Source organism: Sus scrofa, chromosome 15 (assembly GCF_054392235.1).
Source record: "Sus scrofa isolate SSC_HxYL_T2T_F1_AM1 chromosome 15, Sscrofa_HxYL_maternal_Yorkshire_Landrace_v2.0, whole genome shotgun sequence".
NCBI lineage: Eukaryota > Metazoa > Chordata > Mammalia > Artiodactyla > Suidae > Sus > Sus scrofa.
In genome coordinates, this window is record NC_139397.1 from 63,119,799 (window position 1) to 63,138,935 (window position 19,137).

The 19,137-nt window shown below is 47.8% G+C and overlaps 1 long non-coding RNA gene across 1 annotated transcript in view; it reads left to right on the forward strand.

Annotated features, from left to right (window-relative positions):
* LOC146395873 (uncharacterized) overlaps window positions 1-19,137 on the forward strand; it is a 979,457-nt gene that overhangs the window by 621,299 nt on the left and 339,021 nt on the right. The gene's annotated exons all lie outside the window — the stretch shown is intronic.

The window sequence follows — 19,137 nt, forward strand, 5'->3', positions numbered from 1 at the left end:
CAGAATAAGAAGCGCTGCTGGGTTCTGCCCATCTGACAAGCACTGGCTGCAGAAGGTCTTGTGAATATCATGTGACCTCCGGAAGGAGACCTCGGGGATTGGTGGCCAGTCGTGGCAGTGTCCCTTTGGACAAGAAGGAGTTTGTTTTGATGCAGTTGGGAGAGGCTGAAAGCTCCCCCCACTTGAGGCCAGAGCATTCCTGCTGACTGGAACAAAGCACTCTGTTGATGCATCATCGAGGTACCCCCAGGGAGAGAGCGAGGTTCCAATGGATGTTTATTGAACACTCTCCCTGGGTCACCACTGTCCAAAGTGCTCCATCACATCCTTGCAACAAACGAAAAGACTAGGTTATCATTTTGCCAAGGAAGAAACTGGCTCAGACAGGTGGGATGACTTGTCCAAGCTCGCATAACTAATAAGTAGCAGAGCATCATTCTGACCAACCCAGATCCTGTGCTCTTAACCAGCTTCCTACATCCACCCAAGAGAGCAAGACCACCAGGACATTCTATGCTAGATGCTTCCTTATGTGTGTCATCTCAGGATGTTATCAGCATGACAATTCTGTGAGATGGGCATCATTTGACTGATTGGGAAACTGAGGCTCAGAAAGATAAGTAACTTATTATCAACTAGCCCAGTAACTGATGGAGCATTTAATCTTAGATGTGCCAGGACATCAAAGCTGAGATCATTTCCCCTCTTCCATGCTGAATTTTCAAGAAAGAATCCCAGTAGATGCTGCTTCTTTTCTGGCCATTCAAGGAGGTAGGCATTTCAATGAACAACCACTTCCCTTGTGAATGACCATCTAGCAAACCCCTCTTTTTACTCCCTATCTTTACTGCTAGGATGGTGTATATTCTGGACACTGATGATATTTGTCCCCCAAACTTTTTCCTAGCAGAGTGGAGACAAACTCCATGCAGTTACTGTGGGTGCGGAGTGAGTCATGTATATAGGGGGACCTTATTTTAGTGGAACTCAAGAGCCAAAGTTGAACTAGAGTTCACCTATAGAGAAGGAATATTCATAAACAACTGTTAAGTAGGCAACTCTTATAGCGTGTTTAGGGGAAGATTAGCAAATATTTTTAGCAAATGGCCAGATAGTATTTCAGTCTTTGCAGGACATATGCATGTCTCATAAATAATGTTACCTGTCTCTGCCATAACTATTCCATTCTTCATGGGAGTGCAGAAACAGCCATGGACACTACATAACTGAATTAGCATGGCGATGTTCCAGTAAACTCTTTTATGGACACTGGTATGTGAATTTCATGTAATTTCCTTTCTTTCTTTCTCTCTCTATTTCTTTCTCTTTCTTTCCTTCCTTCCTTCCTTCCTTCCTTCCTTCCCTCCCTCCCTCCCTCCCTCTCCCTCTCTCTCTCTCTTTTTCTTTCTTCCTTTCTTTCTTCCTTTCTTCCTTCCTTTCTTTCTTTCTTTCTTTCTTTCTTTCTTTCTTTCTTTCTTTTTCTTTCTTTCTCTCTTTCTTTCTCTCTTTCTTTCTCTTTCTTCCTTTCTTTCTCTCCATGTCCCAATAAACTCTTTTATGGATACTGGTATATGAATTTGATGTAATTTTCTTTTTCTTTGTTTGTTTGTTTCTCTTCCTTCCTTCCTTCCTTTCTCTCTCTTCTCTCCTTTCCCTTCCTTCCTTCCTTTCTTTCTTTCTCTCTTTCTTTCTTTCTCTTTCTTCCTTTCTTTCTCTCCATGTCCCAATAAACTCTTTTATGGATACTGGTATATGAATTTGATGTAATTTTCTTTTTCTTTGTTTGTTTGTTTGTTTCTCTTCCTTCCTTCCTTCCTTTCTCTCTCTTCTCTCCTTTCTCTTCCTTCCTTCCTTCCTTCTTTCCTTCCTTCCTTCTTTCCTTCCTTCCTTCCTTCCTTCCTTCCTTCCTTCCTTCCTTCCTTCCTTTCTTTCTTTCTTTCTTTCTTTCTTTCTTTCTTTCTTTCTTTCTTTCTTTCTTTCTTTCTTTCTTTCTTTCTTTCTTGGCTGTTCCTGTGGCATATGGAAGTTCCTGGGCTAGGGATCAAATCCGAGCCAAACTGTGACCTATGCCACAGCTCCTACACCACAGTTACAGCAATGCCAGATCCTTAATCCACTGTGCCCCAAAGGGAACTCTTTAAAACATTCGTGAAATTTTCATGTGTCACAAAAATATTCTTCTTCTTTTGATATTTTCCAACTGCTGAAAAATATGAAAACAATTTTTAGCTCACCGGCCAGTACAAAAACGCACAGTGGACTGGGTTTGACTCATGCATTGTAGTTTTGCATGGCTTGGTTTACAAAATTGTATTCTGTGCTTGTTAGAAAAGTTACTGTGGGAGTTCCCCTCCTGGCGCAGTGGAAACGAATCCAACTAGGAACCATGAGGTTGCAGGTTTGATCCCTGGATTCGCTCAGTGGGTTAAGGATCCGGCGTTGCTGTGGGCTTTGGTGTAGGTTGCAGACGCAACTCGGATCTGGCATTGCTGTGGCTCTGATTAGACCCTTGGCCTGGGAACTCCATATGCCACAGGTGTGGCCCTGAAAAGACAGAAAGAAAGAAAGAAAGAAAGAAAGAAAGAAAGAAAGAAAGGAAGGAAGGAAGGAAGGAAGGAAGGAAGGAAGGAAGGAAGGAAGGAAAGGTTGCCGTGAAAATCAAAACACAAGATACATCTCTTACCAACCATTTAAATACTCATCCATGTTTTTGGAAAATCAGTGCATCACTGAGTCCTTTGAATACGATTTCGTCCTAGAACACACAGACGGACAAAGTCGTATTCATTGAAGATAAGTTGACACTCTCCACAAAAGACAGGCTAGAGATGGATTTACACTGATGTTAGGATGGTGCTGACTATTTGCCTCCAAGTTTTTGTTCTAGGGAAACCTTCTGTCTGGAGTGTTGATGGCTCTAGATACGGTGTTGTCAGGCCAATCTCCAGATTGATTCACAGTATCTCCCTTCACATCCAAGGCTTTGTCTTCTCATTATGGACCTCATGGTCATTTTCACAATTTTCTTCTACTGGAAAGATGCCATTTCTGACAGTGGTTCCGTAGTTCTCAGGACCCTGTCAAAGGAGCTCCAACAGCGGAAAGATCCCAGGCTTGTGATAGCTCAGAGAAAGAGCCAAAATTGGAATTTGGGAGTGTATGTGGGAGAGCAGAAATCTCCAGTGATGCTTCTGCCCTCCACTCTTTGGCTCGCCCCAATGGTTGGTGTTTTCTCTGGAATTTAGTGTGAACTGGAATTCAGGTTCCATAGCCATGGTTTTGCTGTTTCAACATTGACCCCCAACCCTTCACACCTGTATTTCACCATTGTTTTATTTTCTTTCTTACCTTTTTTTTTTTTTTTTTTTAATGACTGCACTTGCAGCATATGAAAGTTCCTGGGCCAGGGGTCAGATTGGAGCTGCAGCTGCAGCTGCAGCCTATGCCACAGCTATGGCAATATGGGATCTGAGCCACATCTGTGACCTACACTGCAGCTCACAGCAATGCCAGATGTTTAACCCACTGATTTCGAACCCACATCCTTACCGGAGACAGCATCAGGTTCTTACCCTGCTGAGCTATGCGGGAACTCCCACCACTGCTTTCTTGTTAAGAAAGCAGAGAGGAAAAAACTTCTTGGTCTCTGGTGTCCCTGATAATGACTTGCCCTTGTTCTACTGGTATGTGTGGGCCCAAGTGTTGAGGGAGAGACAAGAGTCCAGAGGTGCCCCTCTGAACACTGATCCTGGGGCCATGGAGGATTCTGTCCACCCACTTCTTACCTGCCTGCTTCCTGCTCAAAGAGAAGACCCATAACTCACTGCCACAGGTGGAAGGGGTGCCACAGGGCTTTTCCTGGGCATCATCTGTGCCTTTCACAGGGATGGCAGCGCCAATTTATTTCTGCAAATCCCTCTCCTCTTCTCTTTAAAGGGAGGGCTGGCCAGGGGATTGATCTCAGGTCAGAATTTGATTTTGTAACTGGAGATGCTCCTTCTTCTGGGCCCCACTCCTGTCTCTTCCCCAAGGTGGGCAGGGCTAAGGAATAGGCAGATAGGGGCTGATGCATCGGGACCAGGTGATAAAAGATTCACTCCAGATATAGACCCAGGGGTGTGGCTAACACAGTGTTGGGAGGACAACACCCAGTAGCTTCAGGTACCATGTGCATCAGTAGGGCGGGGGGTGGGGATACATGAAGCCCCAGGTCCCAGCTAGATGTGGGTCATGGATGAGATGGCTGTAGCAGAAAATAAAGAAGGAAAGAGTTCTCTGGTGGCTCAGTGGGTTAAGGACCTGGCATTGTCACTTCTGTAGCTCGGGTTACTGCTGTGGTGTGGGCTCAGTCCCTGGCCTGGGAACTCCCACATGCTGTGAGTATGTGTGTGTGTGTGGGGGGGGGGGCAAAAATAAGGACAGAAAGTTTCTTTTTATTACCTCCCTGCCCCAGTGCCCTCTGCCTCTGGCTGTCCAGGCCCTGAATGTTGCCTCTGCATTCTCCCACTGCAGGACTCCATCCATGAGGTGGGCTCTTTTGGGCAGATCCCATTTGAAGGACAGTGAACTCTACAGTTGAAAACATATTTTGAGAGATACTGGAAGGCTCCTGTATCAGTTAGTCAGTGCTACGACAACACTGTGTAAAAACTACCTCAAACTGAGTAACACTAACTGCTTCTCCTGACTCTGCAGGTCAGCTGGCTGGGACTGGGTAGATCTAAGCTGGGCCTTTGTGGACCTGCTTGGTTCTGATCTGTGTGTTTCCTATTTTCCTCATGGGACCAGTGGAGTGGCCAGGACATGTTCCTCGCATGGCAATGCCCAGTGTGCAAGGGCACAAGTGGACATGCTCAAGGTTTATTGGCCATAGCAAATCACATGGCCAAACCCAAAGTCAAGAGGCTGGGAAATAAGACCTACCCTCCCTAGGGATTAGCCAAATACCTTTGGCATGGATAAAATCCCTGCTTTTCAAATTACTCTGTTGCATTAAAATGTATTCTGCATAACATTTTATGTGAGAGGTAGGATGTTTATGCATAAAGTCCTTAACTTGTCTGCGGTGTTAGGCAAATAGTCAGCAGATCTAGGGGTTCTGAGGGAATGGGGGTCAGGACAGAGACATTCGGCAGGGGAGTCACACAAGACTGGATGGGGCAGGAGTCACCCTGCCCTGAACGTCCCAGTCAATCCTTTGCACCTGCTCACTCTTATTCTCATTTGTCATGTTAGGAGAGAGCTACAGAGACTCTTCATGTGCCCAAAGAAACAGAAATCATTTCAGGGGGCTTGAAAATGCCTAGGCTGGAGACACTCAGAAAACAGCAGTTAACTCTATTGGAAACACAACCTCGGCTTCTCGGTGATGTCAGAATGTTTGTCTCTTTTTGTTTTCTGTTTGGGCACGGGAACACGTGAGGAGGGGTGGGCGGCTGCGTGGGAGCGTGGAGGTCTGTGTTTGTATGCGTGCGCTTGTGTTCATGTTGTTGCCAATATGCCTGTCTCAGTCACGCTCGAAAATCTGTCTTCTTAGGCTGGGAGCAGAAAGAGGTTTTCATTATTAGACAATATTATCACCAAGTAGTTTTTTTTTTTTTTAAATATGATCTAAGAGGATCGGACTCCTTCCCAATACACTTAATAAGAGAAATGTGTGCGCGCGTGTGTGTGTGTCTGTGTGTGTATGGTGTATTGTGTCCTGTTTGCTGTGTACTGGGGGTAAGAAGGTGTAAATAGATGTCTTCACCCTATAACCTCTCTGATTCTATTTCTGCTACTACCAAAATGAATTTGGTAAATTAACTTAGAAATTATATGGTTGTAGAAAAACCACATGTCTTAATTAATTATATATGCCTTCTAATAGCAGGCTCGCACTAGCTAGCTACACATCCATCCTACGTAATTTTTAGTCTACATAGTATCTTGAATTGTCCATCTTTTTTTTTTTTTTTTAAACTGGTGGGGGATGGGGAAGGAGGATGGGCTGATTTCTTTCCCTGGCTCTAAGGCAATGAGGCCTCTTATATTTAAACTCAGTTGCAGTTCAGAACTGGGTAGATTGGTTCCTGGAGAACCCGCCACCCTCGGCGCACGTATGCATAAAGGAGATGGTAGATTAGGTTACAGGGAAGGGAAGTGTACAAATGTACCTTTGCAAGAAGATGAACTGATGGTAGCAGCAAGTTGCTGATGAAGGCAGTTTGTGTAAGAGCGGGCCCTAGCTGCCGGGGCCCATCTGTCACTGCTGTCACTCTCTGCCTGGCTGCTGTGCAGCAGGCAAGCCGCCCTGGGCTCCCCGTGTCTGCCTCCCTCCCTCCTCTTCCTCCTCCCTCCCTGGGGATCTGGTCCCCCTGGGTCCCAGAGGCTGAAGCTCCAGTGGAGGGAAATGAGGAAGGAGCTGATAGGATTGATCAGGATCCCCTTTCCAAGGTCCTTCTGTGTCTTCAGACATGGCTGTAGCCCTTATTGGCCACTGCTCATCTTTGGCCAACGTTGCCACCAAAAGCCTCTCCCAGGATATCAGGGTCTTCCCCAGGCCTCTGGGAACTGGTGAGCACAGGAGGCAAGGGGGTTAAGACCCGCTCATATTTTAGGCCTTTTCAGATTCCATTTCCTTGATCTCAACAGCATCAATGATGCCCATGGTATTGGTAAATGACAGCAAAACGGTTGGCAGCTCAGAAGCAATTCTTTGCTCTTCCCTCCCTCTGGGTGCTACTTAGTACTTCAGTTTTTCTCTCTATTTTCTTTTTTTTTACTTTTTTTTTTTTTTTTTTTTTTTTTGCTTTTTAGGGCTGCACCTGCGGCATATGGAACTTCCTGGGCTGTGGGTCGAATCAGAGCTGCAGCTGCTGGCCTATACCACAGCTCCCAGCAACGCCAGATCCTTAACCCGCTGAGCGGGGCCAGGTATCGAACCTGCATCCTCGTGAATACCAGTCAGATTTTTAACCCACTGAGCCACAATGGGAATTCCTGGTTTTGTTCCTTCTTAAATCTCTCTCTACATGCGCCCCCCCCAAAAGTCTTATCCACACCACCCCCCAACCTCATCTCCCTCCCATTAAATACAACCAACCTCTCCAAGGTAAAGTACACAAGTCTACCTCTTATGCCATATTGTATGTAATTATAAATCCTGGTCAGATGGGCAGATTATGGTGAAGTTGTGCCAGTGCTGAGCAGAGTGTGGAATTCGTGTTATCTCCTCACCTAGGAAGTGGCAACCTAGAGACTATGTGGTACTTTGCAGACATGAGGCTTAGCCCTGTGGCTTTCGTGGCTCTCTTTGAGCTGGATGTAACTTTTCTGCTGATGCGGGCTACTGGCTAAATAGAGAAATTATCTTTATAAGAGAGTCACTGTCCTCACTCACTCCTCTAAGTTCAGTTGCAAATGAAGAAGCCATCCTGTTGTGCTGTGTGTTCAGGGAAGGGTCTTCTCAAGGCTGACCTTCATCTGCTGCTTCTCGTTTTACTGGTCCCATCCCGCAGTTCTTACTTGAAAGGGGCTTGAAAGCGGCTCTGGAGCCCTTTGGGAAGTTGTGAAGCTGAACGTACACTTCAGTTAGCTCCAGCGCCAGCAAGTCTGGGGTGGGCCAAAGCTGATGGGGAGCAGGGCATGAATGGGTCCATGTTGGGGACATTTCAGAAAGTTCCTGCCTCCTGAGGACACTGCCTTCATGTAACAGCTCTCTACTGGATGTGAGGACCTTTCTTCAGCTTTGCAGATGGACAGACTGGGTGTTGGGGTGCTGGGGGGAAGAAGGCCCTGTGACCAGCACCAAAGAGGACAGAACCAGGAGTTCTGGCTCTGAGCCTGTGCTCTGGTCTCTGGACTGGGCAGCCTGGGGTCTGTCCCCCCTACAAGTGAAAGCATCACCAGGGCTGTGTCTGCTGTCTCTGGGTCCGAGTATACCTTTCTTCTATTTTAACTCAGGCCTGTAAATAGGCAACGGCTGCTCTTCCACAACCTGCGAGACTTAGTTGTCAAACGTATGCCAGGAAGCGCATGCGTGCATCCGAGCTCATGCGCATGCGTAACACACACATACACACACACACACACACACACACACACACACACACACGAGAAGTTTTCATATTAGTTCCCTGAGTTCATGGATAAAGTCCAGAGCTGCCAAAGCTCCCACTACTTTGCCATGTCACACTAATAGCTTCCAGATCCCATCACATATTAAATTCATGCGGCTTCAGCGAAGCCATCTATTTAATGCAATTCGCTAAATGCCTGCGCAGCCCCGCTGACAGTGACATATTAGTTTTGCTGCCTTTTGCAATCTGATATCTCTGAATTTGCCACCGTACTAAAGATTTGATTAATGTGGTTCCATTTGGATGCAGTAATTGGCTGCGACTGTTGTAGAAAATAATCAGGCTTTCATTCCTTACAAGTGCACGGACATGCTAATGAGAGAGTGGGTTAATTAAGCCCGCGGCAGAAAGCGACAGTTACTGATGACTGTTATGACAAACCACCGACTCGGCATTTGGGAGCAGGACAGCAAATTTGCACTTTATGAAATTACAGGAAAACTAGGACATAAGGAATAAATAGTTACATCTGTTTGGTGAAAGGGTGGGGAGAAGGATGAGGGGCTCAAGGGGAAGAGAAAAAGAATAAGCAAAAGATGTTCTCCCCAAGAACAGGGCCTGGTCACAGAATCCGGGAGCCCCTGTGAGAGACCTCCTGTCCTTCAGCCGGTCCTGTCTACTGTCCTTGAGTGACAAGGAACTGGTGGAAATGCCTAGTCCTTGTGTTAAGGACTTTCTGCAAGAGGACCAGCCAGTAGCTCAGTTGCCTAGAAACAGAAAGAGGTTCAGGGAAAGAGCGGGGGAGGTGAAGGGAGGGAGCTGAGTACACCTGTGCAGGGTCCTCTCACCTGTCTGATGCACCTGGAGGGAGCTGGGGTCCTGGGGAGGTCACCTGCCTCTTTCCTCGTTCCTGAGAAGCTGGTCTATACACATCTAGGGTGAATCAAATGCCTGGGTCTGTCTTGTTAGGTTTTCAACTCACTTTCTCTCCCCAAATAGAGAGTTGCCTCAGGGTTTGACTCTGGAGCCAAATCCCAGCTGCTTTCTTTGCTCTGGGTAGGGTGTCTTTCAGATCTGCTGGCTCCCCTTAGCCCTCCATGGTCCCTTTCTTTGTCTCTCTAAGCTATTTAGTTCTCAAGGGACTGATCCTGATTGATCCAGTCACTCTCTGAGGTTCCCCATGATACCTGGACTTAAAAACACTTCCTCTCTCCCCAGCCAGCGTGGAGGCCCCAGAATTTCTCCGCTCAGGCCTAGCCTCAACTCTTTCATTTCTGTCTGCCTTCATCATTTTTTTTTTTCCCAACCACCTAATCTTCTTCTTTTTTTTTTTGTCTTTTTGCCATTTCTTGGGCTGCTCCTGTGGCATATGGAGGTTCCCAGGCTAGGGTCGAATCGGAGCCATAGCCTCCTGCCTACACCACAGCCACAGCAACACGGGATCCGAGCCGAGTCTGCAACCTACACCACAGCTCACGGCAATGCCAGATCCATAACCCACTGAGCAAGGCCAGGGATCGAACCTGCAACCTCACGGTTCCTAGTCAGATTCGTTAACCACTGAGCCACAATGGGAACTCCTGTTTTTGCTTTTTTAGGGCCACACCCGTGTCATATGGAGGTTCCCAGGCTAGGGGTTGAATCGGAGCTGCAGCTGCTGGCCTATGTCACAGCCACAGCAACACAGGATCTGAGCTGCGTCTGTGACCCATACCACATCTCAAGGCAAGGCTGGATCCTTAGCCCACTGAGCGGGGATTGAACCTGCATCCTCATGGATGCTGGTCAGGTTCATAATCTTCTGAGGCACCATGGGAACTCCTCCAGCCATCTAATTGAGCACCTAACAGATACAAACACTGTGTTGGGTGTGAGGAAGAAACACGGATGAATCTAACTTGGGCCCTGTCTCTTGGGAGCTTCTAGAGGAGCAGGAGAGAAAAGGCAAGAATCCAAATCACAGACAGTGACGCTTGTCATAAGAGCAGGATCTGTGGGATGCAGAAGGAAGGTGATCACATCTCTCCAGGTCCACAGGAAGCTTAATGGAAAAGGGGGCTGTGAACCCGGGGAAGTGTTGAGAAGCGCATGGTGGGCAGGGAAAGCAGCAAGTGCAAAATCATGGTGACAGTGTGACGTGGGTGTGTTTGGGGAGAAATGGGGGACAGAGCTGGATGGTCAGTGGGGGACCAGGAGCAAATGGTCTTCAGCAACCCTACGGAGTTCATATTTATTCTGCCAGTGTTGAGGCATTATGGGATTTTTTTTTTTTTTTTTGAGTCCAGAGTGTCAGCATCAGAGCTGTGCTTGAGAAAGATGCATTTGGAAGCAGGGATGTGGGGTAAGGCACAAGGTGGAGAGGTGTGGGAATGGACAGGAAACCAGAGGTCAGGGACAAGGCCCTGCATTCAGGGAGGCTGGATGAGGATGCGCAGGAGCAGGGGCTGTGACCATGGACCGGAGTGGAGCCTTCTCCGTGTGGCAGGGCTGTGCTCTTAGAGCAGCTGCCCTCTGGGGTTTCTCGTGAGCTCAGAGCCAAGGAAGGAGGATTCCTGGGGGAAATTTCTAAGCAGAGCCAAGTAATTATCATAGTTGAATGGTCCTCTGATGGTGAAAAGGAGAATTTACCTTGAAGACATGGGAATCATATCTGCTTCTGTTTTTAAGAACTGTGCAGCAGAAGGCTCCCTTAGATGGCAAGTTTGTTGAATTTTGTTCAATCCATAAAAAAACCCAGTTTAGGGATTGCAGTTCCAGGCACTCCATGGTGGCCCCATCAGAGGGCACCTATCCACTGGTCAGCTATTCATTTTTTTTTTCTTTTTAAGGCCACACCTGTGGCATATGGACATTCTCAGGCCAGGAGTCAAACTGGAGCTACAGCAGCCAGCCTACGCCACAGCCACAGCAATGCTGGATCCAAGCCACATCCTTGACTTACACCACAACTTGTGGCAATGCTGGATCCTTAACCCACTGAGCGAGGGCAGGGATTGGATCCAGATCCTGATGGACACTCTTTCGGGTTCTTAACCTGATGAGCCATAACAGAAACTCGTCTTTAGTTAGTTCTGTATTTATTCTAGATTGAATAGCATTCCCCTGAAAATGTGTGTCTTCCTGGAACCTCAGATTAGGACCACTTTTGAAAATAGGGTCTTTGCAGATATGATTAGTTTGGATGAGGTCAGGCTGACTCAGAGTGGTCCCCACATCCAATGACTGATGGCCTTAGAAGATGAGGAGGGGATTCAGAGACACACAGGGGTGAGGTGGCCTTGTGAAGATGGAGGCAGAGCTGGGGTGATGCAGCCACAAGCCAAGGCTGCCATCAGCCACTGGAAGCTGGAAAAGGCAAGGAAGATGCTTCCCTAGAGCCTTGAGAGGGAGCACAGATGTGGGGATACCTTGATTTTGGGCTTCTGGACTCTGCAGCTGGGAGAGAATCCATGTCTTCCATCTTAAGCCACCAAGCTTGTGGTGCAAACTGCAGCCTTGGGAAGCCAATACACCCTCTGGGGTGACTTAGGGCTATGCCAACCTCTTCCTAGCAGAAGCATAGACATCACAGAAGAAACCCAGGAAGTTCTATGTTATCTCCCTGCCCTAAGCCAGGACCTGAGAGGTGTGTTGGCTTTAAGATCCATCCACTTCCAGCCAATGGCTCTTTTTTTGTTTTGTTTTTTAGGGCCACACCTGTGGCATATGGAATTTCCCAGGCTAGGGGTGGAATTGGAGCTGTAGCTTCTGGCCTACACCACAGTCACAGCAACATGGGATCCAAGCCACGTCTTTGACCTACACCACAGCTCACAGCAATGCCGGATCCCGGACCGAATGAGCGAGGCCAGGGATCGAACTTGAATCCTCATGGATACTACTCGGATTCGTTTCTGCTGAGTCTCAATGGGAACTCCCAAATGGCTCATTTTTTTTTTAAATTTCATTTTAGTTGATTTAGAATGACCTATTAATTTCTGCTGTACAGCAAAGTGACCTAGTCATACATATACATACATATATATTCTTTTATATACACATTCTCTTCCATCATGTTCTGTCACAGGTGATTGGATGTAGTTCCCCGTGCTATACAGCAGGACCTCATTGCTCATCCATTCTAAATGTAATGGTTTGCATCTACTTTTCATTCTGTTCAGCTCCAGAGTCCACATTTCTCCCTTCTCCAAGGCTGAGAAATGATTTCCTGGAGTCATGTCATTGGAGCAGAACTCTGCTGTGTGCATGAAGGGGCCATAGGCTAAGTTCCGGGCCTCTTCATGGCCTGCATATTATCCATATCTTCATTTCCTCTTAAGCAAACCCAGCACTCCTCCCATGTTTGATGCCTGGCCTGGATGTCAGACCTGCTTCCCTGCCTGTTGGGAACAGGAGGGGATGGATTTTCAACCAATCCCAGCTCGTCCTCCTGCCCTTCTGATCACCAGTGGGAGATGCTCCAGAAAGTTCTGCGCCATCCTCCAAAGGCGATGGGACTCCTTTTTGCACCATCAGGCCCTCCTCTTGCCTCAGGCATCCCGTCGCCCCCCTCCTGTCCCCCTTGTTTAATTGTGAAGGCCTCGCTCCTGTGGGCTGTCAACGGGGCTCTGCACATTTTATACCTGACAGGACCTCTCCCAGAAACCCCGGCGGGAGACACCGTTAAAGTGTTTTATGCTGGGGGAGAGGTTGCTTTCTGTGCAATAAAACCCAAAGCCATTGAACAAGCAAGCTCCTGGGTAATTACTGGGAGAGAGGAGATGGCTTCCATATGCCGGGTGGGCGCAGGCAGGCCAAACCTGCATCTGCTGCCTTTGTTCTGTCAGAAAACAGAGCCAGGAGGGGGTCTGACCTCCCGATAAACCCTCAACCAGAACCCTCTGCTGAGCTTCACGGAGAAGAGGGGGTTGGGGGAGGTCAAAGGGCAGCGACATCTGGCAGGAGGAGGGGTTGGCGGGGGAGGGGCTGGGCGAAAGCAGAGGGGAAAGGGCTTGGGACCCGGGCTGCCCCTCCATAATCAATAAAGCCAGCTACCAGAGGAGATCAGAGAACCATTCATTAACGAGCTCGTTAAGTGATTGATAGGCTTAATTTTCCTGTCAAATGTGGACTTCCCTTGTAAACATGTCAATTGAGGAAAGTTCAAGCTTGTCACTTGGATTTATGGTTGGAATAACATGTAGGTGGAAAAGAGAGGGCAGGTCCCCAGTGACCCACGCTGGCTGCTATGAGATGCTCAGGCCCATGTCTCCAGGTGCCTCCAAAGCCCTAGGTTTTTCTCCCTCCAGCTGAGATAACAGTCATAGCCTCCGTTCCCACTCTCTCATCCTCAAAGGGAGGGAGACATGGGCAGCCGACTGCTGCCAGCCCCACTCCCGCCTCTGCAAAGGCTGTCCCCACGGTCATCCGCTGATTCACCTGGACGTCTCCAGGGACATCCCAGTGTTGGAAAGACTCCCCCAAGCTGTGCTCTTGGCAAACCTCCGCTTTTCCCCTCTGGTTCTCTTAGAAGATCAAGACTCAAGGAAAATAGAACTGAAAGCCCTGGTCGTGTGACACAAACAAGCCATCAGCTCCTCAGTGATCTGGAAAATTGCTGGTGGCTCTTGGGGGACAGGTGGGAGGGGAGGTGGGCACAGGAGGAGCAGCCCGAATCAGAGCCTGGCGGGGGGCTGGTGGAGGGCAGCTGCTGCCCGCAGCCTAATGGGTGGTCCTGTGGGGAGCCCGTTTCTAACTGGCTCCGTTTAATGCTCCATGTTAAATCAGCCAGCCACGATCCCCAGATGTACCAGAAATGCAGGCACGAGACAAGCAAGCATTTTGGATAATTGAAAATACACTTCAAAATCCACTAGAATCCATTAGGGTCATTATCATGAGGCACTGGATATAGCAGAGAGGCTTTCCAGGACCTCAGCTGTGGGCTCCGCTTTTCCTAGCACAGTGAAGGTAATGGAATTTGGGCTCGAAGATGGTCTAGCCTCTTCAGGGTTAAAATATGGTACGCGCTCTCCTCCGGACTGGCTGCAGACCATCTGAGGTCAGAGGCCTCTGTTTCTCAAGCCTTTGTATCTCTTGCTGCGTCTGGTGAAGGGCCTGAGTGCAGATGGCTGCCCCACCAGCTACACACCTGCTGGCCTGGGCCATATCAGCCCTCATAGCCTCTGTTCTGGGGCACCAGGAACTTCATTCCTGGGACCACCAGTACAGGGAGAGTTAGTGTGGGGGATGGACCGAGGCAGCAATTATCGCTAGGTGAAAACTCAGTGACAGGCTCATCTCAGCAGCACTTAATAAATTGGAATGTGTGTGTGTGTGTGTGTGTGTGTGTGTGTGTGTGTGTGTGTGGTGTGTGGTGTCAGATAGGTTCTTACAAATGACAGGCCCTCTGTAGGCCCTCCTGGCCTTTCATATCACCCTAGATCATTATTGGTGTAGAAATGTGCTACGCCTGAAAATAAATACCAACATACAACTTTCTGCAGCGACACCGAACTTGTCAGTCTGAATCCTCAGGTGAGGAATCAGGAGGAACTCCTGGCTACTCTGGGCACTGGCTCCTTTTGATGGTCTCTGAGATTTTCTTTTGTCTGGAGCTGCAGATCTGGTTTATTTGTATAGGCTTGCTTGTACTTCAACACTCTCAAAGTGGCTATCTCAACAATAATGATAGGAACAGCAGAGCTACCCCTTTTTTGAGCACTTACCTTACGCTGAGGTCTCCCATCAGAGCTCTGCAAACATGGCCTCAGAGTCTGTGACAAAACTCCAGTTCGGCCCAAGGCGGCCCAGGTAGCTGGGGGACAGAGCCTGGCCAGTCTGCGACCTCCAGGGGCCAGGCTAACTCTGCTACATAGTTGCTTCAGAGGGTCCATGGCCACAGTTAATTTTATGAAATTGCAACATGTTTGGTGTGTTGGTCAGAAACCTGTTTGTTTTCCTGGCAGGATCTCTGAGCATTTAGTGGCAGGGATTTTCTGAAATATTTTTAGGTTCAGACCCACAGGACCATTTTTCTTCCTTATCTAAGTGCTGGTGTATAATAGGAGCTATATTATGGCTCTAATGTTCTCTTGAATTGAGCTTCTGGAAAGGCGCCAGGACCCAGTTTGGACACCAGAAAAGCCCCGTTGGAAGGCGTTGTGTGGCGGGCTGGGAGGCCCATCAGTCATGGAGCCGCCTCTTGGCAGGGACCAGACCCTCACTTTCCTTTAATGCAGTCAAGGCCGTTGAACCCAGGCCCGGACGGCCTCCCTCCATATGCTGTTGCCTCCCAGCCTGTGATTATTAATTAGTTATTAAAGTAATCTCCATTTCTTATTGAGCACCTACTAAGAGACATTATAAAGGCTCTTCCGTTGACGGTCAAAATAACTCTACCCTGGAGGAACTCTTGTTACCGCTGTTTACAGAAAGAGAAACTGAGGCTTAGCGAGTGGAAGCACCTACCCCACGGTGAGGAGGGAGAGGTCTGTGTGCCTGTGGAGCCTTGTTCTCAGGCTGGCAGCTTCCCAGATCCTCTCCCATCATCCCCCAAATCTTCTTGTCTAAGCCTCCTCTATACAATCCATTTTCAAAAGTGGCTGTGAGTACAGAGCACAGCCCCCATGGCTGCTTTCCCCTTGGTGGCTGCTTGTCTTCTGACTTGGTGTCTGGGCAGAATAGACAACAGATTCTTGGCACTGTGATGGCCCAAGAGGGGCTCTTGTTGGTGCTTTGCCTGTGTGTCTGGGGCATCTGCCACCCAACTGATTCCATCTATTTCAAGTGGTCAAGGCCAGTGGAAGCAGACATGCCTCATTAACAGGGTCCCTCAGTGTGTAAGAAGCTTTTGAGGTTTCCAGCTCCCACAGCCCCCACTCATGACACTGGTCTGCACCTTCCTGGGGCACTGGTCCTGTTCTGGGTGCCTCCTGCTACTTGGATGTGGTATTCAGTTTTGGGTACCAGATTTCTCTCTTCCAGGATTTTTCCTCTTGGAGGAAGAAGCAAGAAGGTGTATGCTGTGTTTAGTAAAACATAACTTTTGGCCCTGCTCAGTCTGCTCTGTCCTTTTTTTTTTTAATGGCTGCACACTCGGCTTATGGAAGTTCCTAGGCCAAGAATCAAATCTGAGCCGCAGCTGTGATCTACTCTGCGGCAGCAGCAAAGCTAGATCCTTTAACCCACTGTGTCAGGCGGATTTAACCTGAACCTCTGCAGCGACTCGAGCCACTGCAGTTGAATTCTTAACCCACTTTGTTACAGCGGGAACTCCCGGCTCTGTCCTTGAACGTTGGCATTTTCACAGTAAAGAAGACTTTGATCAACAGCCCCATTTCCAAGGGAGGTTCTTTAACTTGCAGGAAGCACCACCTCCGTCTGGGCTGGAAAGTCCCAAGCTCCACGGCGCTGGCACTAGCCCCTGGGAACCGGCAAGTGAGATGAATTGGGAGCCTCGAGCAAAATATTTGGTTTCGTGCAATTTAGTTCCCTTCTACTACTTGCTTAAAATTCTGCGGAACAATTAAATCTTAAAAGTCTTGCGGGTGCCTTGGGCTCCCTTTTCCTTCAGTTTTATTGATAGTATTTGATATCACTCACAAGAGCAAGAATTTTTTCCCCCCAAACATTTAATAAGACCATTTGGTTGGAATCCAGAAAGAGAAAGTCCACGAAGTGAGCAAGCATCTAAACTATGGCAGCAGACTCAGCTCAGCAAGAGGAAAATGCTCACAGCGTTCTATCCGCCACCGTCCTGGGTTGCCTTTGACCGGTGTCTGGATCAGGACCAGTAAGGAAATAGATCTGAATGAAGACTGGATATTCCTGCTTATGAATATTGTAGAGAATCCTTGAGGATAAAGCAGAGAAAAATACTGCAGACAAAAAAAAAAAAAAAAAAAAAAAAAAAAGAGCTTAAGGACCCTGTAAGAAGTCAGATGAGCAAAAACAAATGAACATAAAGAAGTTCCCATCATGGTGCAGCAGAAACGAATCTGACTAGGAACCATGAGGTTGCATGTTCGATCCCTGACCTCGATTGGTGGGTTAAGGATCCGGTGTTGTTGCGCTAAGCTGTGGTGTAGGTTGCAGCTACAGCTCTGATTAGAACCCAGCCTGGGAACCTCCATATGCCGCAGGTGCAGCCCTAAAAAGACAAAGACAAAAAAAAAAAGAATATATGAATGTATATATAAATAGATATCTTCCCCTCTCTTCACCCAAACAGGTTATTGATAGCTGATTTATGGGTAACATTGAGAACACACCCTGAATTGGACTTATAACCCTCTGTACCAGGTAATCAAACCGAGTGACTTAATTCAGGGGGATTCAAGTGTGAAGGAGTCATTGAAGGTTGAAAACCATCACAAGCAAGTGTTTATTTCATTTTTTTTTTTTTTTTCTGATCACCTCTTGGCAAGTGGTTCACTCACTCTTTTTCCAAAGGCTTCTAAATGTCTGAGCTAAGAAGACCCCAAAGAATTCACAGCCTCAGGACGGCTGAGGAAGCCGAGGAAGTGCCGCCTGAACTTCTTTTTAAAAGTCCAGGTGAAAAGGAGATTTTAGAACGATAAAATATAAGAGCTGCTTCTTGTCTGTCATGGGGGAGGGGATACCTGTCCACAGTGTAGAAGTGTCTCTAGAAGCTTCTAATACAAGGTCACTGTCAAGATGGAAATGATGGCTTCTCAGCAAAAGAGGAACCAGAGGGGTGAGGAGGAGGTGGAGGAGGAAGATGACTGCACCAGGCTTTGATGGCCTCATGCTTTCAAGCTCCGAGAAAGAAGGATTTGAGCTGCAGCCCTCAATACCGAGGAGCAGCAATGTCTGGTGGGGGGAGGGGGGAGAGAGGCACAGCTGCCTTTTATAGGTTTGGAATGAAAAATGTTTTTAATTAAGGAGTGGAATTGGGGCTTTTAGTCTTGCTACACGCTCTGTACCCGTCAAACCTGCTGGATGGGAATTGTGTTCTGACCTCTTACCCCCACCTGCTTTAACCAAAGGGCTCCAGGGAGAAGTTGGAAGAACCATACATAGCACCTGAGAAAATCTGAGGCTGCTTGTGGGGTCACAGTCATTGTGCAGAATACACCCTGATGCAGAGCCTCCCCGGTCCACCCCCCCGGGGGCATTGTGAATGACTTACTGAGAGAATCCAGCTGCCTGGCTCAGGAGGGAAAGGTGGGTCTGTGTCAGTGTCACTACTGGCTGTGACAAAAACTGAGAGCCAGGAAGGCCAGGGAGCCCAACAAAGCTAGAAAAACAAAACAAAACATAAGGACAATAAAAATTTAGAAATAAAAAGTGAAACTAAACTAGAGGAGTTACCACTGTGGCTCAGTTGTAATGAACCTGACTAGTATCCGTGAGGATGCAGGTTCAATCCCTGGCCTCCCTCAGTGGGTTAAGGATCCAGCGTTGCAGTGAGCTGTGGTGTATGTGGCAGATGTGGCTGGGATCCTGAGTTGCTGTGGCTGTGGTATAGGCTGTCAGCTGCAGCTCTGATTCGACACCTAACCTGGGAACTTCCATATGCTGGTGGTGCAGCCCTAAAAAAAAAGAAAAAAGAAAAAAGAAAAAAATTTTCAATCTTTTAAGATTCAATGAGGGCTGCATGAACTCCCTTTCTAGGCCCTAAGTGTTAACAACCTCCCTCCCAGCAGGTTAATAAAAATTGAAAACAAAATTGATAAGACAGTAAACATATAAGTACTGAAATTAGCCCCCCTTCCGATTTCTAATTAAAAATTTGATTAAGTTCACCAAAGCCAGGGTCCCTCCCTCTCTCCTCTGTTTCTGCTTTTCCGGGTCCTTAAACAAATGTTTAGCTCACATATTGGTACAGGTCTAAGATCAGTTCCAAAGTTACCTCCTCGGTAATGGTTCCCCTCTTGCCGGGCAGCAGTAATTGCTCCTCTGCTGCGCTTGGGCAGTCCAGCCCACCCCTCCCTCCAGCCTCCCTTCCTTCCTTCATTCACAATCTAGAGCCTGTAGCCTTTATCACATTGTATTACATTTAGCTCTTTATGTGTCTGTCTGCCCTGATCTGCCCTGAGCTGCCAGCTGCTTCAGGGCACAAATGCCACCCTTC